The sequence below is a fragment of the Lycorma delicatula genome, chromosome 5 (assembly GCF_047948215.1).
Source record: "Lycorma delicatula isolate Av1 chromosome 5, ASM4794821v1, whole genome shotgun sequence".
In the NCBI taxonomy this organism is placed as follows: Eukaryota; Metazoa; Arthropoda; class Insecta; order Hemiptera; family Fulgoridae; genus Lycorma; species Lycorma delicatula.
In genome coordinates, this window is record NC_134459.1 from 15,011,575 (window position 1) to 15,039,527 (window position 27,953).

At 29.7% G+C, this 27,953-nt stretch overlaps 1 pseudogene; it reads left to right on the forward strand.

The window, feature by feature from the left end:
* LOC142324711 (protein argonaute-2-like) overlaps positions 1-27,953 on the forward strand; it is an 87,676-nt pseudogene that overhangs the window by 51,715 nt on the left and 8,008 nt on the right.

The following is a 27,953-nucleotide window of genomic DNA, read 5'->3' on the forward strand; positions in this document are numbered from 1 at the left end:
TTAAGCACAAATTCTTCCATTTTGCAGTCTGACTTTCTGCTAATCCATGAAAAATCTAGTTATTAAAAGTAATCACCAACAATATACATTAAATAATATTTTAACGTACAGTGAAATATATCTTCCAATAGCTAACCGATTTGGAAAGTGACTGTAGAATAAAGTTTTAAATGACTGTAAATATCAATCACCCCTGTATATACAGCAAATGACACTATCTATCAGAGTAAAGGGTCACATTTTGCCTCAAACACCAGTTAAGTGTTGATATTTTTAATAAGACTGTCTCCTCTTAGATTTTCTTTGGAGGGGATTTCTTAAAATGGTTATGGTTATTAATATGATGATTTATTAATTTTTATTTTTACTTGTTTACTTTTTCTTCCTTAGATTTGATGTGGTTGAAAAAGTCGGAGATGCTCAAAGAACTAAGAATATTAGTGTCGGACAGTATCTTCATCAGTATAAAAACTTCAGACTTAGATATCCAAATATGCCTTGTTTACATGTCGGACCATCACAAAGAAACGTATTTGTTCTATATTAGTTTTAAAGATATCTGATGTAAAACACAAAAATTGGGGATAAAAAATAACGCGTTTTTGGGTTTAATGGAAGAAAACTTTGTTAAGTGTTTAATTAAGGTATATATTTTTTTCAATTAGAAATGTAGAAAAATTAATTTTGAAAAGATCCACACACACACACACACACACACACACACACACACACACACACACACACACACACACACACACACACACACATATATATATATATATATATATATGAGTGTGTGTGTGTGTGTGTGTGCACATGCACGCACGCATGCACACGATCTTTAATCTGTGAGATTAGATAAAGCAAAAATTTGAAATTAATTGAATGTATACCACCAGATGGTATTTTTCACATCTTACAGACCTTATTTCTTACGCAGTGTGCATTTGATAAAAGGACTTAAAATGACACTATCAGTTTTTTAAAATCTCTGTTGAAATTAGAGGTAATAAAGAGGAGGAAATAATTAAAAAATATAATATTTCTTAAAACACAAATGTTCAGTTTTTTTATTTTTATTTATTTACCATTTTGGATGTATAAAGTATAATATATAATGAAGTATAAAGACTAGATTATTTAAAAATTTAATTTTTATCATTGGAAATTTGGAAACTTCTTATAGTATTGAATCCAGAGGTCATTATTCTGTGCAAGATGTGGCTATTAAATAATGAGACTAATGGTGTAATAAAATATTTTATTTTAAATTTATTCATGTTTAGTTATTATCCCCTTCAATCTACACCCTCTTCTCTATCCCTAAAACGCTTAGTGTGTATTTTCTGTTGTTTGAAACAGTGCTGGAAGGCTTCTGTGAACTCTTTCATGACACGTGCCTATTTTTCTTTCACAGCTTCAACAATTTGAAATGCTCCTTTTAATGTAGACTTGACCTTGGGGAACAGATTAAAGTCACATGGTGTCAGGTGAAGCGAATAAGGTGGAGGATCTAACACTGGTATGTTATACTTGGCTAGAAAGATCTTGACAGACAATGCAGTGTAAGCTGGTGCGTTGTCCTGGTGAAGAACCCATGACTTGTTCTTCCGCAATTCGGATAGTTTTTTCTTATTTTTTTCACGGAGCTGAGCAAGGACGTTGAATAAAGACAAGAATAGTTAACAGACTGTCAGATCGGATAAGAACCAATTTTTTCAATATTTCTATCCGTTTTTGAGTTGGAAGGGAGACAAAGTTTTATATTACATTTTACGACACTTATTTGCTCTAATAAAACACTTATGTTATCCGAACAAAGACCATGACCAGACTAATATGTCTACAGAAACTGGAGTGGCAACAATCGTAAGAGAAGGCTTTATACTAAACAACTGTCGGTCTTATGAATTTGGTGCATGCGCAATTCTTCTGTAGCAGCATTAGTCTTGTTATTTAATAGCTACACCTCGTATACATTTAACATAAATAAAATAGCAATATGATGGTGTATTAAAAAAAAATCAAGCTTCTGTAATAGATCCCAACCGATACATAGAGAGTTTTTCAACAATTGAAATGTAGCAATCGACAACTTTCAGGAACAGTGGTCTTTATTGCATCTTTCCCATTGTTCATTTAGAGCTAACAACAGTTTGAGAAAACTTGTATACTACTGTTGGTTTTTTAATTAAGTGAAAATGAAAGGTCTTAAAGACAATTGTTGGGGATTAAATTTTGCTTAAATTCCGAAAAATGTTTATTTAAGACAGTTAAAATTTTCAGCAATTATTCAGGGAACTATTTGTAACAAATAATTAATAATAAAATAAAAAATAAATGATGAACCATTTGTAACAAATGAACGTCCTCGGACCTTAGATGACCTTCTATGTCAACAAACGATAACATTGATACAGTTCCTGAAGCTAGCCCCGTAACCGTGATAGGCATTACTGAGGTTAGCGTAGCATCAGGTGATGCAGTTTTAACTAAAAAACTTTTGCATTTCTTGTTGCATTTGCTGATCAAGGATCAGATAAAATCACAATAACATCAGTAAAAACCTTCTTCATCATGCTGATGCCAATAAAACCTTTTGATAAACATTATAGCAATGAGAGTTGGATTTATGGCTGTGATATGGAAATTGAAATGTAATCATCTTAATGGTGGGGAAAGAATCGTCCTGACCCAAAAAAATAGTTCACATGAGCCCATCAAATGTGAATTGAAAGGCTTGGCCCATTTTGAATTTGTTTCTTGTGGTCAGGCACTAAACAAGGAGTTTTGCATGGAAGTTTTATGGCATCATTTGAGGTATGCTGTACCCTAAAAGAAGCCTGAACTGAGCGAAAATCATAGTTGTGCAAGTATGTTACACAATGAAAATATACAAGCTCCACTTCTTATCCATCATCTGGCAAAACTAATAATTAAAACTAGGTAATTGTGCCATGCCTCACCACTTTACTCTGTAGATCTCTTTTGTCTAAATTGAACAATCTTGAAAGGATGTTGTTTTGAAACTATAAAATGAGACTGAGGAAAACATGATACAACAGCTGCATGCCATCCAAGAAAGTTAAGCTTCCAAGAAATGTTTAAAAAACAGAAGAAAGATTGAAAGCGAAACATCACCAATAATAGGGACTATTTTGAAGGGGACATAGCTATGTAAAGTGGTAAATAAATTGATAAAAGTTTTATTATGCAAGTTCAATATTTTTTACACATCTCATATTTAATAACAATTCAGCTCCTAAGAAGCGTATAAATATTTGGTTTTGTAATTGTAAACTGGATGAAAAGATTAATGTTACACTCTCTTGCGCCAACCACTTTAATATTTTTATTTATATCAGTCATATAACATTTCAGAATGTAGGCTTTTGTATATGGTACATACAGGATGTTAGCCTGATTGCAACATAACTACAGGAAAAATAGATGAATTGTTAGATGGTTATAGTCTGTATCTGTGTATCTAATATGAGAATACAGTTCTATGACAAAACAGAACATATCATATTTACTTAGGTCTAATTTCAATAGATTAAAGAAATACAGTATTTATTTTTTGACCATTGAAGGGAATAATTAGAGAAATACTTATATAATATACTTATTATTAAATTTTCTAATAACATTTATTTAGAATTCCCTAAATATTTAATTATTTTGTATTTAGTCATTTATTTTTTGTCATAATCGCAGAATAGGGGAAGAAACAAAATGTTTATTATTAATTTTATTCTTTAATCATACCTACTCTTTAAGTAATGGGATAAAACACTTCGGTTTTAGTATAAATACCAATAGACTCTGTTTGTTTATAAATAAAAAAAAACACTATGTTATAAATTTAAACACTTTTACCTAGTCATCAAAAGAATTGTCATAGAATGTTATAGGTTGAAAAAACTTAACCGTAAGTAAAATTACAAAATTTAAATACTATCAAGCACTAAAAGAGTTATTAAAATATTTGATCGGTTTTTGAAAAAAATAATACAATAAAATATAGCAGGTAGCTTTCTTAAAATCCTATAAGAAAGATTATGGATTAATAATTACACTAAGCCATTATACGAATTTAAATATGCTTTTCCAAGAAATGAAAAAAAACTACCTGTGATCACATTACAGATTCTCAATTTTAATTTTTAAATTTTCATTTCGTCTTCATAACTAGACAATTGTCAGCATATTAAGTCTAGCCAAAGGAAATCTACTTGTGGCATTTTCACAATTTTTATACCATCGTATTCTATCAACAATTCTGCATAATTAAAACCCACATTTATTAAAATAGGTTGGTAATGAACAAAGTGATTAATAAATATTTGAATAAAGATGTAGCAGTATTGAATATTTTCAGCAATAAGTCTGGCCAAAGAAGATAATTTATTTACAATTTTTATACTGTCGTATTCTATTAACAATTATGCATAATTAAAACCCACATTTATTTATTTGTTATTTAATGACTGCAGATTTGGTTCGCCACATCTTCAGATTTTTTATATTTTAAGTTAGATCTTTGCGTTATAATAAAAAAACAATCTAAAAATAATCATCAGAAGTGAGGAATTATTACAAAAAAACTTAAATTATATAGTTAATAGAAATATTGTTTTTTATAGAATAACTTTTATCAGATTCAGTGAAATGATACTACTGATGATATTTTATGACCTCAGACCATTAATTTAGTATTTATACAGAAATTAACTAAAATGTCAAAATAAAAATAATGGGTATTTGTTCTCCCCTATTCTGCCATTATGCGATAAATATGAATGATTAAATACAAAATTAATAAATAAATTACTTTACTTTAATAATAAATAGATAATCTGATATTACTTATATGTTCTTTACTTTATTTAAATGTACGTTTTGTGTCAGGAATTCTAAATAAATTTCACTAGAAAATTTAATTATGTTATATGAGTATTATTCCAATTATTCCCTTCAGTAGTCAAAAAATAAATACTGTATTTTCTTTAATCAATTGAAATTAGACCAATTTAAATATATGTTCTGCTCTTTTGCCGTTCTGTTTTGTCAAGTTCTGTTCTGTTTGGTCATGGAGAATACTATAATGCCAGATATCAGGTGATAGTTTGCATGTAGCTGTGCATCACAACTACATGCAAACATATGTTTACTTAGGTAGAATAAGAAGTATCAAATTTAGTATTGTAAATATGTAAGGATGCAAGCAAATAAATATTCATTTTTATGTTTGACTGTTTTTCCAATTGTGAAGCCAGTTTATTTGTAAATGTTAAGAGTTCTAATTTAAAAGTGTTTAAAATTTAAAATAATAACATTTAGAATAGGTAAACAAGCATCAGATAATTAAAATATATAAGAGAAAAACAAATATTTACGTACAAAAGATTGGTGTTATAATTATATTTTTTCCAAATTGGCATTATAAAAAAAAATTAATTAACATTACAAAAAAATTGGTCCCATTATAGCAAAGTAAGTCACAGAAGTTCAGATGAATAAACTTCAACTCTGTAAGTTGTGCACCTATACCTTCATGTTAATCCCAAAAAAATTGATATAGGTCGACAAAAAAAAAAAGTTAGACTTTTGCCATTTCCGTGAACTGAAAGGGATATATCGTCTTGTGGCATCACGGGTTGTGTTGTCTTCACGCTTCCCCAGCAGCAGTTCTGTACGACATTCAGTACATGTGTAGTGGCATCAATATGGCATGTCCTCTAGCGGTTTCGTCCAGCATAGAATATCCAGAAATGGAGGAACAAATGTGAGTGCCAAACTTTATGCTGGGTTTCCCTTTATGGGGCTTGTAATGATGGATCCATGTTTTGTCACCAGTGACGATTCTGTCTAAGAAGATGTCCCATTCGTTACCATAGCGATCCAAATCTTTTTGGCAGATGTCCAAGCGTGTTTATTTATACAACTGTTCGAGTTGTTTTTTGGGACTCATCTTGCACAGACTTTATGAAACCCAATTCTGTTGTGGATGATTTCATAGACAGAACCGTGACTAATTTGCAAACGATGTGCCGCTTCATCAATAGTTACTCGTCTGTCAAAGAAAACCGTGTCACATGCACATTCAATGTTTTCCTCATTTGTGGTGGTAAACGATCGTGTCTGGCTCCTTTGTCGTAACACTTGTGCGACCATTTTTTAATTTTTCAATCCATTCGTAGACACTTCGTTGTGGCAATACACTGTTCCCATACTGTACCAAAAGTTTTAGATGAATTTTGGCCCCTGATACACCTTCCGACCCAAAAAACGGATCACTGAACGTTGCTCTTCTTTGGTGCAAATAGAAAGCAGAGCAGCCATGGTTAATGGCAGGCAGCATCAAACCTGTACAGACATTAAACCATGCATGCGTCATCTACGCAACACGACAGTACTACCAATATAAACAAAAATATAAGTAAATTGTGGATAGTAATTGACTTATCCTCGTATGTAACAAAATGTTCAAAAATCTTGCAAAAATATTTGTTACTTATTAATTGCGCATTATGTGACCGACATTTAGAGAAGATTAAATCTGCTAATTGTATGTGAGGCTCAGCATGACCATAAATATTACTGTTTCCTTGGCGGGTTTTCCAATTCAGAATTTAAATAAAACTTTTAAACTTTTCAGTTTACCTTAAACAAATATATATGAAATCATGCTTTTATATTTACTTTAATTAGATATAAAAACTTGATTTTCATGTTTCTTTTGTTATTTAAAAAAGAATTGTGTTTTTTCCTTTTAGTTATGTACGATTGCTAAAGGTCAGGCTTTAGCAAAAAAACTTAATGAAAAACAAACAGCGTCAATGGTTCGAAGTGCTGCACAACCCGCAGATGTACGAAAAAGAAAGATTCTGGAAGCTGTGAGTATATGATTATGTTGTAATTGATCTGCTAAGACAAAAACCATTATAGTTTTTTTTAATCTTGATTTATATATTTTCTCATTTTTATTTAGAGATAATTTCTAAATATTTTGTAAAATAGATTGTTTACAGAATTAGCAGTTAAAAAAAAAAATTTAATTTAAGTAGATATTTACTTTAACTGCTAATTCTCATATATAATTGCTATTTTCATTCATATATAATTGAAAATTGAAGCTAAAATTATGTATCAATCATTTAATATGAAAGTTGTTTCTTGAACAGTCGCTGTCACAGAATGAAATTGCATTCTTGCTATTGTGAAGGAATATTCTTCATTCTAACTTGCTCCAACGGCTAGACTAAAGACTAGCCTTCAGTTCAGTAATCTGTTAAGGTAGTAATGAGTGAATGTTGATTTCTGTCTTTGAGATTAAATTCTTGTAAGAAGCGATTTCATATAAACATACAGTGATCGCTGCAAGCCTAATCATATTGCTATTCCAGAGCACGAAATAGTTTATTAAAAGACATCGGTTCATAAAGCAGATCGATTTTTCCATTACAGGCTTTAGCTCCAACCTGCTGAAACCATGTGGAATTATCATCAGGTAATAGTTTAATTTATTGATCAGTACTAACTGACTTATACGTCTTTATACTATTCTGAAGTCACATTCCCATTTTTGAAAACTCTGGCCTTATAATTCCATTACAATTTTGATGTGAAAGTGGATTTCATCAATGTCCAAAGATTTTTGAGGGAAGTTTTATTTTTATCACCTTTTACTAAGATTTTATTTAGCAAAAATAAAACTTCCATTACCACTGAATTTTAACAAATGAAATTTGTCAAATCTTAAGTTAATACTCTTGATGCTTGATGGTGGTTTGTTCAACAATTTCTGACATTCAGATATTTTTTATTAGACCTAGATGCTTTGTAATCGACACTGAATATGTGGTTTCAAAATATTCAGCCCTTGCTCTTAAATGTAAACAATAGAACCTGGATCAAGATTATGAAATTTCTTGTGTAGTCATATCATTGTTTTTATTTGTACTTTGATGCATTCCTGACTGACACATCATTGTGACTAAATAGAATCAGCTGGGGAACAGACCACAGTCCTGACATTAACAGCTTTGCTGTGAACAGTTCAAAATTATCTGTTCTCGTATGATATCCTTTACATTTTAACAAAGTAAAGATTATTATTCTTAAATGGTATTAAAAAAGAAGTTCAGCTTTTAATATAATAGAAAAAAAAAATAATAGACAGAAATTTTAAAAGAGGCGGAAAGTAGAGGCTCAAATAGTGTGATCTTTACTGAGAAAAATTTGTCCATTTCTTAGTTCAAGGAAAATATTTTTTAAAGAATTTTCATATAGCTGCAGTCTTTTTATGTAGTTTTCTACCTGATAGAATCTGTGGATATATACTGGATGTAACTATTCACCGGCAAAAGGATAAAAATTATGAAAATTGAGAGGATATACAAAATACTTATGTCATGGAAGTTTTATCATGTTTCCTTGGGCCGCTGACAAACCTTACATTAATATCTGCAGATAGTGGACAATAGTACATCCTAACTGAATTTGATTTAGGATTGTTGTGTAATACCGTAACTATTATTTTTTTTAAAGTTTATTTACCTGTTGCAGCCTTACACATCGCAATGAAGACTAATATCTGGAAAGTTGTTTATAATTTCTATCCTGTTTTCATACACTTTTTTATAAAGAGAATGTAAAATTTGTTATGATGGGTCAGATGTGTTAAACATTTTTTCAACATGTTTAATCCATTATAAGGATGAAAATCAAAATGATCATTCATCATATTTTCATTGAATATAAGGAAAAGTTGCAAAAATGCAACTGAATTATCCTTATATGTATAAAATAGTATTTTAGTTATAATAATAATTTAATATTATTTTTACAGATTAGAATGGCTGACTTCAATTCTGACCCGTGTGTTAGAGATTTTGGCATCAGTATTGCAGATCGTTTTACACCTGTATCTGGAAGGATTTTAAATCCTCCTGTTTTGCTGTATGATAAGGTAAAATATTTTTCTGTATGAAGAACTATTCAGTTGTATAAAGTCTGTAAATAAGTAATGAGATTAGTTTTTTTTTGGTAGCCAAAGTGGCAACACTGTAAAGTTACTAATAAACGTATGGTTATATGAACAGCTGATTTATATTAGATATTAATATTTTTAGTCTATTGTTGCCACATGAGACGTAAACAAATTTTTGGTGAAACGAGTTTTTGTTGTGCGTTACAAAAATGAGTGATATTAATTAAGAGCAATGTTGTGCAATCAAGATTTGTGTTAAACTCTGTGAGAATACTACTGAAACTTTTCAAAATTAAAAAGGGCTTATAGTCAATAGCTTTGTCACAAGCCCAAGTTTTTAGGTGGTTAAACCATTTTCAGATGGCTGGTAGTCAGTTGCAGATGATCCATGCTCTGGAAGACCATTAATGTCAAAAAGTGAGACAATTTTGAGCTAATCAGAGACTTGATATGGTACGATTGGCAATTAACTGTCATAATGATTGTAGAACAATTAAATTTGAACCATACCACAGTCAATCAAATTTTGACAAATGAATGTAATATGAAAAAATGTATGCACAATTGGTCCCAAAACACCTCACTGTTGAACAGAAAAACAACAGGGTGGAAGTGTGGTGCAATCTTCTAAAGCGAATATAAACTGATTCTGATTTTTATAAAAAATGTTATTACTGGTGATGAATCTTGAATATTTGAGTACGGACCAGAAACAAAACGCCAGAGCAAGGAGTGGCATACTTCAAATTCACCACCTACAGCAAAAACAAGCAAATCAGATATCAAAACCATGCTAATTTGTTTCTTTGATAGTAATGATATTGTCCATAAGGAGTTTTTGCCTACAGGACAGTCTGTAAATCAGTATGTTTACTGAGTAAATACTGACAAGTGAAAGACTGCAGAAAGACTTGCCTGCATCAGACCAGCCATCAAAGACAACTGGATGCTGAAAAATGACAGTGCACCTTGTCACATTGCACTTTCAATGAGTTTTTGGCAAAGAAAAACATTCCTGTAGTTTCTCAACCACCTTATTCACCTGACTTGAGTCCCTGCGATTTTTTCCTGTTCCTAACTTCAAAAAACCACCTTAAAGGACACCAGTTTAAAATTGTAAAATGCATAAAAAAAAAGGAACTGACCATCTGAAGGATATTCCGGTTTCTGAATTCCAACAGTGCTATGAATAGTGGGAAAACTGTTTGAAACATTGCATGATTTCTCAAGGGAACTATTTCAAAGGTGATAGTCCATGTATAATTGGATTGTAAATAAAACATTTTTCTGAACCAGTCTCATTACTTTATTTACAGACCTCTTATGTAGATTGTTAGGAATTGCTGTTAATTTAATTTTTTTGTTATTTTGAGTCATTTGAAAGATTGTACATATTGTGATTTGCCTCTAGAAAACTGAATATGAGAAATCTGTTGACATTCTCATATTACCTATTCTTTGAATTGTAACATTTAAAAAATATAATAGTTATGATAGATATGGGATCCTGTAGATATATCTCTTACTTTCGATATATTCTCTATACTCTACTATCTTCCTCATCTACTTAACAATATGCAGTGTATCAGTTCTAAACAAAGGTCATTAAAAATCACAACAGATTTCACATATTTATTTATTAAAATCTTTATTCATTATAGTTGTCGATGTTTATTTTGAGTTTGCTCATACATCAAGTTGAACATTAAAGAAAATGCTTCCTTTGGAATCACATTAGTTCGCTTGTCATAGTTTTCTGTATTGATAAGATATCCTTAAATTTCTCATCTCTTTCATCACAGTCTTTATTTTTGGAAAAAAGTTAGCCAGTTCTTGGGCAACAGATTCATCTTTTTACCGAAACAAGGAAATAGAAATTAAAGAATGAGCCAGAACTTTGTCAAGCAGAAGCAACAAGAACCTTTTCTATGAGCTATGGTCTGATGTCTAATTTAGATAATCATATCCTATTATCACTTACACCATTTACTGTTTCCAGTTGACTCATACATGAGGTGCTAACTTTCATTACCTGTTTTGGTTCAGTTTAAAAGATTTTTTTTTTGTCATTGACCATCCGGCATTTAACATGTTGGTTTTTGTTTCGGCATTAAAAATCAACAAAATGTGTACACTTTGTACTCTTTTTCACGCCTTGTAAAATATTTGTTCTGTTTGTCTTTTGACTCTTGCCATTTCTTCTAACATCTAAACACCAGTTTTATCTACTGCCAAAAAATTTTGAATTTGATTGTCGATTTTAAATGGTTCTAAGAATGGTGAGAGACTGAACAAGGCTGTCTTCTAACACAAGAATAGCTTGTCTGGTCTCTTGCCCTTCTAGCGTATGAAATTTTAAATGTTTCTGTGATTGTTTTCCCCTAAATTTTACAGAAAAATTTAATTATTCTTACATCAGTTATTCTACTTTAAACCTAACACAAACAAAAGTTGAACATGATCATGATTGTAAATCGACTATGTCAACTGAATAGATTAAAACTTGCTCAATGTACAAAAAAATATTCTCTAATTAGTATATTAGATTTTGATAGGTTAATCTATTGCTTATATTTTGATATAATACTATTGTTACATTTGACTAATCTTGATCTTGGACATTATTAAGAATTTTATTTAATGTTAATTCTTATTTTAACTTATCAAACATCTATCTTTTTTCATGTAACTTCCTGTTATTCACCAGTCTTTTTTCTAGAGCATTTTGTAAAGAAAAAATTGTTTTATTTGTGTAATGTTAATGTTTTACTCTATGGTTGTACTGTTTGTTACTGCTAAATAACTTGAATGGTGATTATTTAAATACAGTTTTGCCCAGTTGATTTTTTAATCTCTTGGTAGCTGAGTGGTTAGCGATACTCATATGAATGCCTGTTTTTTACTAGCATTTGAGTCTCAGAAACATTTTTCTTTGTTTCTCTCTAGTTCATTATTTTATTTTTTCACTTACAATTTTTTTCAGCGTATTATTTAATTTTATTTAATTTTTGGATGATTATTTTCCTAATTGATACACTAGGCCTTATTTATATATTAAAAAAATTTTATTTTGTCTTCCTTGACAGGATAAAAAGCACTTTCAGCCACCCTAAACCATGAAATTAATTATTAGTTGTATTTTTTCTTCCTTCTGTTTTATTAATATTTACTTATTGTAACATTACATATTTTTATTTTTAGTGATTCTTTCTTATTTTTTTTTAAATTTCTTCAGTTTGTAGTTTTTAGGTTATAAATTTTAACTTGTTTAAAAAGACTTTACATTAGAGACCAGTAGTTGTTTCCTATGCACTCTACATTAAGTGCCTTTTTGATAAGCAGAAATTGTTGAAATATTTTATTTGTTTTTAGAGATTGCTTCTTTCATATTAAAAAATTATCAATTACTAATAAAATTTGTGTAAAGAATCTTCCTACAAATGTTTTATGTTCACGAAAATGAGGATTATTTGTAATGAAGATACTATTGTAAGAAGTAAAATTGGGTTCTGCGGTCAGGACTAATAATGTGACAAGGCTGTTGAGTAATATTACAAACTTCAATCTTTTAGATCTTACCAGAGTTGAAAATGTTAACCAGTAAAAGTAGAATGGATGATGCTTTTGACAATATCAATGAAACCGAACAGATTATGCCAGATATTAAGTGGAATTGGTTCTATAAACTTATCAGAGAGTTGCATGCGTTGATTGACAATTCTGATTTAATTATTAGTCATTTAAGGGTGAGGTTTCAGTGCTAGGAGATGATTTAGCACTGATTGGAAAGGAAAATTTTAAATTAAAAGTAACATTCTTAAACAAAATGCTATTGTTAAAAATGTACGATTTTTACTGTTGATATCAAACATAGTTAAAAAAATCCATCTCTTTATTCATCATCGATGAATTGAATGAATCCAAGTTATACTCAAATGCTGACAACTCTAGTTCCTCCTTTAATAATGTTTATGTAGAGACTGGTTTTAGTTTTAAATTGGTAACTATGATAATAACCCAGTCTTGGATAATAGCTCTACTTCCAGGTTTTACAGATGTCAGAAAGAGGAAAAATGTTGAGCCAGTGAAAATGGTTGAAAAGAAATTTAATTCAAGGAAGAATGTAGATGAAAAGTGAAGAAGGTTAAAATCTGTGAAAGCAAAAATGAAAGATTTGTTCATAACTCGCTTCGACCACCTGCAGGTGGTCAAATTATCTCTTCTAATGTTATAGAATCTTTTGAATCCCTAAAACTAAAATCATTGGATTGTACTAAGCAAGATCAAATATGAGGATATAATTCCTTTCACATTTCATCTGCTGATCCTGGGAAATGTCCTGAAGTGTTCTTGTAGCTCTTGTATGGTTCTTTAAAGCAATATTCAGTGTGTGTTGAAAGACTGCCAGCAGAGGATAGCCTGTGGATTGACCCCAAATCAATAATTTGGGGTAATGATAACTTTATCAGAATGTTAAGTGTGCCTTATGGTTATATACTGTCAATATGAGGTAATTAAATTTACTGAAACGTGGTTAAGTAATGAATTTAATAGTTGCAATTACTTTTCCAGATGTTACATTGTTTTTAGAGCTGTCCTGTAATTTGTTAATGCGGAAGTGGAGTCCTGGTAGTGGGTAAAAGGAAGTTAACATGCTTCAGAAGACAGATTGGAGTCTGTAGAGGGGTTTGTTTTCCCCAATCTAATGTGTTGATTTTCCAGTCTAGTTGCTATTGTTATTTCTAACCAACAATAAAGCAGCATCTGCTTTATTGTAAGCAAAGCTGGAGGAACCTTGGATTGATCAAGTGATCATAGGTCGCCGCTTTGGGAGTATCGGTAGTTGCTTTTTGCTGTACAAATCTCTAGCCCAGAGAAACTTCAAATTTTCATCAATAATGTGGAATAGAGAAAGAGCTTACACACACAGCTGATTTCATTGAGAGAATCTAACAGAAATTTATTGCTTAGATGGAGAAAAAATTCCCCGATCAATTATTGAACTGTCAACCTTAATAAAATGTCAGATGTTTTATGATATTGTTTTCGAAAAATATTGAAAGGTGAGAGTATCATTCTTATTATGGTTGTTGGCCTGAAAGTACAAGTGCTAGAAATTGTAAGTATAAATTTAGAATTGTAGGCAACTGCACATCTGTTGTCAGATGTCTCAGAATAACTATTGTTAATAAGTATGACATCGTGGAACCTTATTGTAATTTAGCTGTTAAATACTTTATACATTTTATTCTGTACGTCGGACAACATACAAAAGCATCAAACTGTTTCTACTGCCTTAATTGTTTACTTTCTCACACTGGAGAGTTGCTTTCTGTCTGTGCTGCAGATGGATTGGATAGCTTGGGTTTAAAAAATAATAATTTTTTTAATTACATGGGCATCATCTTTAAGATCATTTTTAGATCATCATCTTAAGATCATCTTTAGCCCTCATCACATTGTTTAAAAGTAAAGAAAAATCACCACTAGGATTGTCAGATAAAAGGGTGTATAGGGACCTGACATTTGAATAAAACAGAAAATTAAACATAATATTTAATAAAACTAAGTAAGTTACATGAATTGTCAGAAAAAAATCTTACACTCAGGTGTAAAGGATCTTTACAAAAATGAACTGCAGTCAAACATAACATAAATATTTTGCTGAAGGCTTACTATAAACAGGTTAGAAATCTGCTGGTATGAAGGTTATTGTTGTTTCTTCTTTACAGTTTTCCAAATCAGCTGTAATATCATTTCTTAATCTCTACCTCTTTTCTGAAGTTTTCATGCATTGTACACTCTTCAAGTAGATGCTTCACATACAATACACATCGGTCTTTCTTTGTCAGTAAGCATATATGAATGCTGAATATTTTATTTGTAGTGACTGATACTCTGTCTTGTCAGTGCCATTGTACCTGATGCCATCGGTTTCATATCGATTTTCAACATAAAAGTAATTTTGATTACATTCAATTTGGTATTTAATCTTCTCCATTCTTTGTTCCAAGTGTTTGTGATGATATTGGTTAGGCAATTTTTGACATCTGCTACTTGAATAGGGATTATATCTGAATTTTGAACTATTTTATGCCATCTAGTTATGTGCTTTCATTTCCTGAAATATCAGCAAGTCACATTATTGCCTAGCTGTACTTGAATTTAATGTATAACAGCTGTTTTACTGCCCTGGATGTGAAACTTAGATTGTATATTTCAGAGAGAGAGAGTTTAGCTACATAAGGATATTATTATTATTATTTTATTTAAATCTTCATAATTCAGACATTATTAAATGGGTTCAGCTCTTATCACCATACATATATACTACATTTGCTTGATAAATGGAACTTTGGTCAACAATAATATATGAATGTCAGTGCATTATTGGTGATGCATTTGCAGTTGTTTTTATGTGATAACATTTCACCAAAAGGCTTTCATTTTACCCCTTTCTCATCAAATCTAAGACTTATTATTCGTCAAAGCTGCGAGGGGTAGCTATTGATAAATTTTTTATAAATGTGTGTCCTGTGAGGAAATGTATATACTTTAGGAGCATTATAAGTTAAAATAAAAAATGCTTGTAAATACAGGTTCAAAAATTTTTTATTTTCCAGTTATTTTTTGTTGCCCAAAGAATTTCTCAAGTTTACCATAAATTGAAATCGTCATATTGCGTTATTGTAATCGCTACTCATAGAACAAATGCTTTTTAAGAGTGTAATATTTTAATTGAAGGATTTCAAAATGTTGGATCTCCGCACTATATCCATTATTTTCTGATAAAATTTTTAAAACATAATTTCTTATGTTTGGATTATACATTTAGAAACTTAAAAGAAAATTACATATAATATAATTTTGAGAAATTATTCGAAAACAAATCTGTTTCAAGAAAATCAAAATGAATTTTCATGGAATATAATTTTGAACGCTTAAAAAATATAACTTATAAATATTCATTTTTTTAATATTATTCAATTTAATGAACTGTTTGTCAACTAACTATAAGTCCTGAAACTGCATCATGACCGTTGGCAGAATAGTGGGAGAATTTGATCTCTTATTACTATTTTCATTTATAAGTATATATTTCAGCCTTACTTCATATCATTGTGTATAATTATGAATTGTAGTGTTAATATAAATTCTGATGAATGTTTATTGTTGAAATAAGAATCAACACTATTCATAAATTCAGCATTACTGTCTTAACCAGTGCTGTGTCAGGTAGTTACATTCATTTTTTTTTTTTTTTTTCATAGCGCTAAGTCAAATTCTATTCAGCATTTGCAAACTTTGTGTTTTTACATTCTAAAAAAAAAAAAAAAAAGTGATCAATATATGGTTATAATAACATGTATAGAGAAAAAAAATTGTTGTGACATCTACACCTTTAATTTTCTTTATTAAAAATATTCTCAATGGTAGGTTCAACCTGTTCAAAGAAATATAAAATTATGAGAAGTAATAGTATTGAAAAAAATTATAAATATATGAATGTTTGTGAACAGCATGTCTTACTTAACAAAAGGGTATGAAGAACATGGTCGGCATGTTATGCCACTCATGCGTTATCTGTATAAATAAAAATCAGACCCAATCAGAAAATTGACAAAAATTTGAAATTAAAACCTTTTTTACTTACTAAAAAAAAAAAATTATTAAACATGCATGTTTTTTTAGCTATTTATAGACCACATTATTTTGTAGTGCATAGTGTTACTATGCATAATAAATGATGCTGTGAAATAAAATGTACTCTTGATTTAGAATAGTGTTTAATATACTCTATTTTTCAGGGTACTTTAAATATCTTAAGAACTTTCAACCCGACGATGTTGATACAAGAAATTTCTATTTTCTAAGTTTAATTTGCAGGAACTGCATAACTTTCTCTTGCACGTGATTCAGTCATAGACTTAGAATAATACTACTACATAAAGGATTACACTGTAAAACATTTTAAATAACATGCATCTAATTTTAATGTGATTGTGGAGGTTTAGATAAACTTGTGCATAAAATTTTTCTCAAAGTTGTAAAGAATCAATTAGATTAGTTCATCGATCCAAGAGCTTTAAGTGAAAATCCATACATAGTCATTCTGATTTATATACAATGCCATTCACTGAGTAGATTAATTTTAATTTATCCAATTTTTTTTTAAGTAAGAAATATATTGTTTTAAGTGAAATGTTAATGAAATTATATATTTTTCATTGTGAACAGGAAGAAAAAAGACGACCATTAAAAGGAGTCTGGAGAGCTGGAAAATTTTTGAAAGGCACTTCTTTAAGAAATTGGTGTATTTTGAATTTGGATTTTAGAACAAGAGAAGATTCTTTAATGTAAGCGTATTTGTAATTTTTTTAAGTCAGTGGTTCCCAAAATTTGTAAACACAATTTCATAATTTTATTTCAATTTCAGTTTGTCATGAAATATATACAGTTATTATAATTTTATTTCTATTTTCAATTCATTGTTGTTCAGTTACATTTTCTTTCTGATCTAAAGTGGGTTTTATTTATTTTTACCTAACCCGTGGTAAAATTTGTCAAATTGTAGCAATTTGACATTGGGCACTTTCGTAAAATCTGGATTCAGCAAGGGCACCAAGAATCAAAAATGTTTGGGAAACCTTGTTTTAAATTATTCATTTTGTTTTATATGATTTTTATCGAGTTAATATTTCAAGTAGATAAGACCTTTGTTTTAACAAATATGTAATATAATTTTTTTGTAAAACTGTACTGTTTATTCGCTATACTTAATATAAATTCATTATAAAACTGAATATTCAGTTAACAGCTAATCCATTTGGAAAGTATTACTTACTCACTCACTCACTGACTTACTTGCTTACTTACAGTTAAAAGATGTACTTATAAACTTAATATACTCTTACTTTAACTGCAGGTTATAAGTTTCTATTTGTAAATTTTTGAACTGAAAGAAACTGATGAAGATCTTTTAATGGTAGTGTATTTAATCAGAATTAATACTACGACCTGATTTTATTGATAATGTAATTTTAATAAGTTTAACCGTTTAATTTGATTATTAAATATTTTTCTTTAATTATTTTTATCACGGCATTAAACATGTTTTTGCAAGTGAGTAATTGTCTTGTTCTTTGCTGCGCAGCTAGAATTTTAAAGGATCTGCCCATTATTTTTAACCAAAAATAATCATGGTATATTTGTATGGTTATTTTTCACATTGGATTCTGATGGATGTGGATGGTCTTGTAAAATGTTCAGTTGCCATAAATATTAAAAATATTTCAGTGCAAATATCTTAGGTAAGTAATGGGCTGGATGTCATAAAAGTTTCAAAAGATAAGTGATATTTTACTTATGTTCAAGATAAGCTGATCGGTGTTTATACTGAGAGATATGTAAAAGCCCTGTTGTTGATGTAATAAAATTCATTTTAATGACTTTTGACATTTAGATCGTTGCAGTACTGTGGTAACTCAGAATTACTGAGTACCACATCATGTTGGAAACAAAGCATTTACTAAATTAGTTTGACACACCCATGATTGTGTACTACTTATCTAACAACAAAAGTCGTTTTTTAATGAATTATGTAATTAATAATATTGATAGTGTATAAGTTAATTTTATTTATTAATTAAAAATAATATATGTTTGGGTTATAATCAGACACTCAGCGCTGCCTATGGGCAGCTTTAGTATTAAGAACATTCTGCATACGATCAAACGGAGTTTGACAGTGAAAGAGGAAGCATGCACGCCAGTACGGCCTCTGCATCATAATAATATAGTTTAATATTGTTAATCTTATAAATATAGTATATTTAGTTATCAATCAGTGTGTAATTATTTTATGTATACTACAGTCCATTATTCTGCTACAACGTACAGCCCGTTATCAATATAATTTATACAACAATGAGCATAGGAAATAATGTTACATACATATATATCTGTTTACAAGTAAATTATTTAATATATTTTAAAATGAAAAGACTAAATTGGAATATGAGGCTACATGCATATGAAAATTGCATAAGTGATTAGGTCGTTCTGTTACTTTCTGCCTGCATAATTAATTTTATAGAAAATATCACAGAATTTCATTGTTATTTCATAGTTTTCAATAAAATCATGTATTTTATGTTACGTAAGTTTTCTATGTAATAATTTTATTACTAACTTCATGTTTTGTAACCTAAAATTAAATTAAACTAAATTACTACATGACGTGGCCTTATTATATAAACTTAAACGCTTTGTAATTTAAAAGTTACATAATGTTCTATATAAATTCAAATAACAGATAACACGATGCTGTAGAAGTTGTGATAGGATTAAATGCAGAAGAAAATTGAAAGCAGTGTTTGATTTTTGGATTTACATAGCTTTGAATTAAAGCCATTTGAGTTAAAATCCTATCTGTTTCCGTTTTCAAAATATCACTAAAATTTTTTATTGTATTTTATCACCTAAAGTTGGGCAAACAAACGGACATGTGCATATGATTTTAATTTTATTACTTTTAAATCTGATATAGAGTGTTTATAAAATGTTGGGCTGGGTATATTTTTCGGATTCTACTTGTAAAAATAAACCAAAAAAAAAAATATTCTTAGGAAAAATGGAATTTTTTCTTTCACTCCTTTCCCTGCATTTTTATACAAAAATAACAAAATGTTATTTTTGTATAAAAATTTTATTTCTCAAGTTCGGATAGACAAAATCATATTACTTTGTTCAAAATTTTGAACAAAATTACATTTTATTTTTTTAAATCTGTTAACAAATAGCCAAGTTATAGCAGAAAATTGTTGCAATTTTGTGTCCGTTTTCATATCCTTTACATTCAGTTCAGTTAAATATTATTGTTTTTATTTATTGTTAGTTCTGGTATTGTAAATTTTATCAAATTAAGTAATAATTCTCGCAATAAAATTTAATTTAAAATGATAGTAAAACAGCTAATGTTAATTTTTACTTTTGAATAATTTTTCACAGTGACTATTACTGCTGACGATCATGTCAATAATGTTAAAACGCATGCACATTATTTAAAAATAAAACCATATAATTTTAAAGTAATTTAAACTCGTTGTTTACTTGTGAGTGTTTTGTTTAAAATTCAGTGTTGTTGGTTTATTTTTTAAGTTGCGTTGTTTTATCATCATGGAGTTTGAATATCCTTTTATGGAAATGTGTGACATGCATTTAATGTATGGTTTAGCAAACTGCAACAGGACAGAAGCAAAAAAACTATATGAAAACAGGTTTCCTAATAGACGTTTGGACATCTCTTATAACTTTTAACAATAGTTAACTGTTTATTTTTAAAAAAAATTACACCTAATGTTCTACAATAATTAACATAAGATTATACAGAGAGTTGTTTTATTTTTATAATTATTAGATCTAATATTGTGAGAAAATTATTACTTAATTTGATACTAATTTACAATAGCAAAATTAACAATAAATAAAAACAATATTTAATCGAATTGAACCTAAAGTGGAGGACATGAAAATAGATACAAAATTACATCATTTTCTGCCATACTCTGCTATTTATTAACTGATTTTTAAAAATTAAATGTCATTTTGTTCAAAATAAAAGGCTTAATATTTTAGCAAACATACATTTTGATAAAATTAATATTTATGAAGCTATAATGGATTGAAAAATAAACATGGCTGCCATGAGTAAGATGTTTCATCCAGCAGATTTATTTTGTACTTACTCCAATAATTTTCTGTGGACCGATTCATTAGAATCCGAGAGTATGTGCAGAAATACAAATTGAAAGGTTGGAACAACAGGTCATAAAAGTGTGCTAATGAGTGTCAATAGATTGATTTTTATTGTGGGTAGTTCTTCATATAAAAGACAACATTAAATTGCCATTCAAATTGACTAACATAAACAACATTTCATTCAAGTTTGTATTGGATATCAAAATTTTAATCACGGTCAGTGTTTAGCAAACAGCAACAGCAATATTTTCATGCCCTTATTGTTTCATTTAATTGAGTGAATTGTAACATCAGTGTTTTGTTCCGTGAGCAAAAATAAAAATGTTGCTAAGTTTTGCCACAACATTGCTAATCCATCATTATTTGACAAGCATGATAGCATTTATGTTATTCAGAAATGCATTATTCCTAAACTACATATTTTACAAGGGAATATAAATCATTTGTTTTGGAATGTTTGGTTCTTCTTGTAAGTTGTGAAAAGGCTTTGGTGTGTCTGTCTTAAGTTAAAGCTCATTCCGTAATTATAAGGAAGACATTTTTGAAGGAAATGCCTTCAGAGTATTACTGAATGAGGCCGATAAACGTTTTGCTGTGGAGATCTATGGTGACTTTGGGCCTTTGAGATTGTTGTATGTTTCAGCAGTCAAAGCAATGTACAGAATTATGAGCAGTTACTTTTGTACAAAGAAAGTTTCTTCTACAGATAGTAAAGAGCTAGATAAGCACATAAACAAACTACACAAAGCATTTGAAGCTACAGATGTCTTGAAATCCTTAAAAATCTACATAGTTCTAGATCACTACTAATAAAACTTTATTTATTAGTAAGATAAATTAGTTATTATATTTGTTGTCATATTGACAATAATTACTTATATAATTCATATTAATACAAAGATTTTACAGTAATACAATCGGTCCAGTCATATTTGCATATCCATTCGCTTTTCCAACTGCAAGTGATAAAATGCGAAAAAAAGGTTTTTGTGATATTTTGAAAAAGGGAACCGGTAGGATTTTAATTCAAACTGAATTTGAGCTATGCAAATGCTCAATTGAAATGCTGCTTTCTGTTTTTTTCTCCATTTTAGTTAAACAGCTTCTACAACACTGTGAACAAATTAGTTATGAAAATTCTATTCTTGAATACGTAGAAATATCTACATAATTGATTTCTTTTATGTTACGGTGTAAAATTTGTTTTAATTGCCTTTTATATAAAGTAATTGTCAATTTTTTTTTCTTGTTAAAAATACTGTAAGATTTGTAATATAAAAAAAATTATTTTATCAAAATATGAATTACGTAAATAAATATTGAAATAATTTTAGTATTAACTCTATTTTTAACTCTACTGCTCTGTCTAATTTGTGGCATGGTGTTTAATGTATCTCATTCCTTTGACTACATACAGGCAGAATCCATAATTCTTTTATCGTTAAAGGTTAGCACTCAAAAAATAAGTTACTACAGTGTGGTGTGTGTGTACACACACACACACTGTAGTAACTTATATATAAGTAAATATATATATATTTTAAATTAGAAATCAAGAAATAAGTTGTTACAGTACAGTATATGTGAATGTAATATATATTTATAATTTTAAGTTAGAAATTAAGATTATTTAATTTAATGAGATATTTATTTGATTGCATTTAATGCTTTTGTTATTCAGGAATTCTCTTGTATTTTCTTATATGTTTAATATAAAGTCTATTAAAATTAGACTGGTATGAGTAAAAATAAAGGTTACTTTAGTATATTTCAAAGTAATAAAGATTATAAATACTATATTGGTTGTTTTTATTATTTCCATCACCACCACCATAAATTATTACTCATCTTTGACCATTTGACCAGAAAATATTTATCGACTTTTTTTTTGTTGGAGAAAGTCTATAAACCCGTACTGCATTTTCTTATATTGCAATGACTTATCTGGCCTAAATTATACCATTATTTTCTTCAGAAAATAGAGATTGGATCAAATAGTATTTTAGAGAGTGTACAAAGAAGCAGTAACAAAATAATTTATATTTAAATAAAAAAGATTTATAAAAACTGTATTACTGTTGTATTTTGTAGAGTAAAATATACCCATTATAACAGCAAAAACATTTTCATAGCAAACCACAATACTTCTCTCCATTCTTTGAATAATATTACCAGTTAGGGTAAGTTAGATTAATCTAGAGAAGCCTACATACTCCTTCAAATTGCAAATCTACTTGTTGGGCAGACGCTCAAAACCAACACAACAGATTGTATTTTATGAAAATATGCTTAAAGCGCTATTTCAGTTGTTAGTTTATATATATTCGATCTAACTAATGACATAAATATTTTGATTCCTTTTTTGTTTAGGTCGATGGTTTTGAAAAGACCTGTTATGATAGTAGGTGCTGATGTTACTCATCCGTCACCTGATTAAAATCATATTTCTTCTGTTGCAGCAGTGAGTATATATATTATATTTATATGTATGATGTAGTAAAGAAAATCACCAAACACAATTATATAAACATTTAATAAACTCCTAAGAGTTTAACTTTTGGGACTCTCCTCATCGTCAGTTTGTGATTAATATTATGATTATATGAAAAATGATTAAATAAATAGATTATTAAATGTTTATATAACTGTGTTTGGTGTTTTGGTGGTGATCTTTACAACTATATCATATTAAGGTCAATTAACACGGTAATAACTATAATAATAAAATATTTGACAATTCAAAAAATAATGTTTGTGTAAATTGTTGATCTGTTGAGTACATATTTTTTAAAGCGAGAGAAAGTAACCTGTTCTTTCTTTTATCCATTTATTTATAAAACATAAAAAAACAGCTTCTTGTTGACGTAATGTTTACTTTAACCACATATACTTTATAATTGTTATTACCATAATAATTTTTAGTACTCCTCTATGAATAATGAGACCTTGCCGATGTGGAGGGGGCTTGAGTGCTCAGTGATACAGAGTAGCTGGACTGAAGATGCAACCATATTGGAGAGGTTGCATCTCTCCATTCCTAAGTTGAGAGCCAGACTAAGGAATGATTCCTGAAAGAGGGCAGCAGCTCTTTCAGTATTTGTTAAGGCCGTAGGTCGGGACGACTTAAACGGCCATATTAACATCACTTAATCCTCTGAGTACTGCGCAGCTGAAAGCAATGGAAAACTACAACTGCTTTTTTTTTTTTTTTTTTAAGAAAATGTAGCTCTGCATTTTTATATAATGAAGTTGGAAGCACCTTCCTTGGTAAAATATTCTGGAGGTATACTAGTCCCCTGTTCGGATCTCCAGGTGGGGACTACTAAGTAAGGAATCACCAGAACATTAAAAAATAACATTCTACGAGTCAGAGCATGAAATGTTAGAAGTCTGAAAAAGGTTGGTAGGTTAGAAAATTTAAAGAGGGAAATGGGTAAGATAAATGTAGATGTAGTAGGAATTAACGAGGTTCGGTAGGAAGAGGTAAATGACTTTTGGTCAGGTGATTTTAGAGTAATTAACTCGGCTTCAAATAATGGGCAGGCAGGAGTAGGTTTTGTAATGAACAAGAAGAGAGTAGAGTGTTTCAAAATGCATAGCGATAGAATCATTGTAATAAGGATGAAATCAGAACTTATGATTTCATTAGTTTAGACATTAGTAATCGTCATAGACGATTTTTAATGTCTATATGCCTGCAAGGCCCATGATGAGGAGGTAGAGTGTGTATACGAAGAAATTGACAAAGCAATTAAACACATAAAAGGGGATGAAAATTTAATAATAGTTGGAGATTGGAATCCAAGCATTGGAAAAGGTAAGGAAGGAAATATAGTGGGTGAATAAGGGCTGAGCAAAACGAATGAAAGAGGAGACCGACTTATAGAGTTTTGCATGAAGTATAATTTAGTAATTATAACACCAACACCCAGTTTAAAAATCATAATAGAAGAATATAGACATACAAAAAGCCTAGTGATACTGCAAGGTATCAGATAGATTACATCATGGTTAAGAAAAGATTTAGAAATCAACTCGTCGACTGCAAAGCTTACCCTGGTGCAGACATTAATAGCGACCATAATTTAGTGATAATTATATGTAGATTGGGGTTTAAAAACCTGAAGAAAAGGTGTCAGAAGAATCTGTGAAATTTAGAGAAGCTTGAGGAAGAGGAGGTGAAGAAGATTTTTGTGGAGAACATCGCAAGAGGTCTGAGTAAAAAATATAAGGTAGAAAATGTAGAAGAGTGTGAAAATGTTAAAATGGAAATTCTTAAATCAGCAGAAGCAAACTTAGGCAGATCAAAGAGAATGGTAGAAAGCCTTGAATTTCAGACGATATATTGCAGCTAGCTGATGGATGAACGTGGAGAATATAAGAATGCTAATAATGAAGAAAGTAAAATGCACTATCGACAATTAAGAAATACTATAAATAGGAAGTGCAAACTAGCGAAAGAAGAGTGGATTAAAGAAAACTGTTGAGAAGTGGAAAGAGAAATGAGCATTGGTAAAATAGACATAGCGTACAGGAAAGTTAAGGAAAATTTTGGGATACATAAATTAAAATCTAATACGTGTTAAACAAAGATGGTACACCGATTTATAATACAAAAGGCAAAGTGAATAGGTGGGTGGAATATATTGAATTATACGGAGGATATGAACTAGAAAATGGAATAGAGGAAGAAGAGGATGAAAGAAGATGAACAATACTGAGATCTGAATTTAAGAGGGCATTAAAAGATTTGAATGCCAGAAAGGCTCCTGGAATAACTGAATACCTGTAGAATTACTGCGCAGTGCAGGTAAAGAAGCGATTGATAGATTATACAAACTGGTGTGTAATTTTTATAAAAACAGGAAGTTCCATCGGAGACTTCAAAATGAGTGTTATAGTCATGACACTAAAGAAAGCAGGAGCAGTTAAATGTGAAGAATACAGAACAATTAGCTTAACTAGCCATGCATCAAAATTCTTGACTAGAATTTTGTGCAGAAGAATTTGAGAGGAGAGTGAAAGAAGTGTTAGGAGCAGACCAATTTGGTTTCAGGATAAATATAGGGACAAGGGAAGCAATTTTAGGGCTCGGATTAATAGTGAAGGAAGATTAAAGAAGAACAAACCAATGCTCTTGGCATTTATAGATATAGAAAATGCACTTGATAATGTAGACTGGAATAAAATGTTCATCATTTTAAAAATATTAGGGTTCAGATACAGAGATAGAAGAATGACTGCTAACATTTACAGGAACCAAACAGTGTAACAGTAATAATTGAAGAACATAAGAAAGAAGCTGTAAAAAGAATGGGAGTCTGACAAGGATGTTCCTTATCTCCATTACTTTTTAATCTTAACATAGAACTAGCAGTTAATTGATGTTAAAGAACAATTTATATCTGGAGTAACAGTATAAGGTTTAAAGGTAAAGATGCTACATTTGCTGAGGATAATAATTCTAGCTGAGAGTAAAAAGGATTAAGAAGAAACAATGAACGGCATAGATGATGAAGTCCTACGCAAGAACTATCGCATGAAAATAAACAAGAAAAAAACAAAAGTAATGAAATGTAGTAGAAATAACAAAGATGGACCACTGAATGTGAAAATAGGAGGAGAAAAGATTATGGAGGTAGAAGAATTGTATTATTTAAGAAGTAGGATTACTAAAGATGGACAAAGCAGGAGTGATATAAAATGGTGAATAGTGCAGGCGAAATGAGGTTTCAGTCAGAAATATAATTTGTTTACATCAAAAATTAATTTAAACATCAGGAAAACATTTTTGAAAGTGTATGTTTGGAGTGTCGCTTTATATGGAAGTGAAACTTGGACGATCGGAGTATCTGAGAAGAAAAGATTAGAAGCTTTTGAAATGTGGTGCCACAGGAAACTGAAAAATCAGATGGGTGGATAAAGTGACAAATGAAGAGGTGTTGCGGCAAATCTATGAAGAAAGAAGCATTTGGAAAATTTAGTTAAAAGAAGAGATAGACTTATACGCCATATATTAAGGCATATTGGAATAGTTGCTTTAATATTGGAGGGACAGGTAGAAGGAAAAAATTGTGCAGGCAGGCAACATTTGGAATGTGTAAAACAAATTGTTAGGGATGTAGGATGTAGGGGGTATACCGAAATGATATGACTAGCACTAGGTAGGGAATCTTGGAGAGCTGCATCAAACCAGTCAAATGACTGAAGACAAAAAAAAAACTTATAGTAGTTTATGAATTTGCTATTTCATAATAACCAAATTGTACAAGCAGCTGACAGTTACAAACCAGCCATGTACTGTTCAAGTTTGTTTACATGCATTTGAAGCATTACTTTGATTAGTCTTTAATCATATTGATATTTATTATTTTGAAGTGAAATACTTGATTGTAGACATAATAGCATGTTTTTTATTTTTCACTTCTTAGTTCTGGAACTTAACTTAGCATAAGGAACTGAAAATGGGAGTAATATCATATAAATTGAACAAGGAATTTAACCGTTTCAAACATAGGGGTTTTGTGCTTCATCATCTAAATTTCAGCTCCCATCCACAGGCACGAAAAATTATATTGGATGTGTTACTTGTCTGCTGATGAGTTTGAAGTGTTGTAACAAACTTGCTTCATCGTAATAAAAAAATCATATGTGGTCTCATTTTACATTCCAAACAGTATTGTAAAATAAGAATAAGTCTGTATCATCTTTAAAATAAAGAACTTTTGGAAAGTTTACACTTTATCAGTTTTAAAATTAAAATGTAAAGACATATTAAATCAAAATTCTGTAATAGTAATTATGTACTGGAAAATTTGATTGTATATTTTTTCATATAACTTAAAAAATTCTAAAATTTTTAATCACTATTGGAACAGTCCCACTATGCTTGTCAAAAATAAAAGATCCTATATCAATATTAGACTGAATTCATGTTTAGGCCACTACTTAGTTTGTAGTCATCGATTAAAAGTTTTTTTGTTTTACCATGTAAGCGTCTACAATTTATCAGCAAACAACACTTGATGATACGGAAATATATATTTAGAAAGTAGCTTTCTGTTTAGGGTAGGGAAGGTATGTTTTAATGATATTAGGTAAAAAGTGTTTCATAGAAAACAATAGCAAAGCTCAACAATGATTTAGTTACATGGTCAGTATACGCTGAATCTTATATATTTTTTGGCTGCTGATTCCA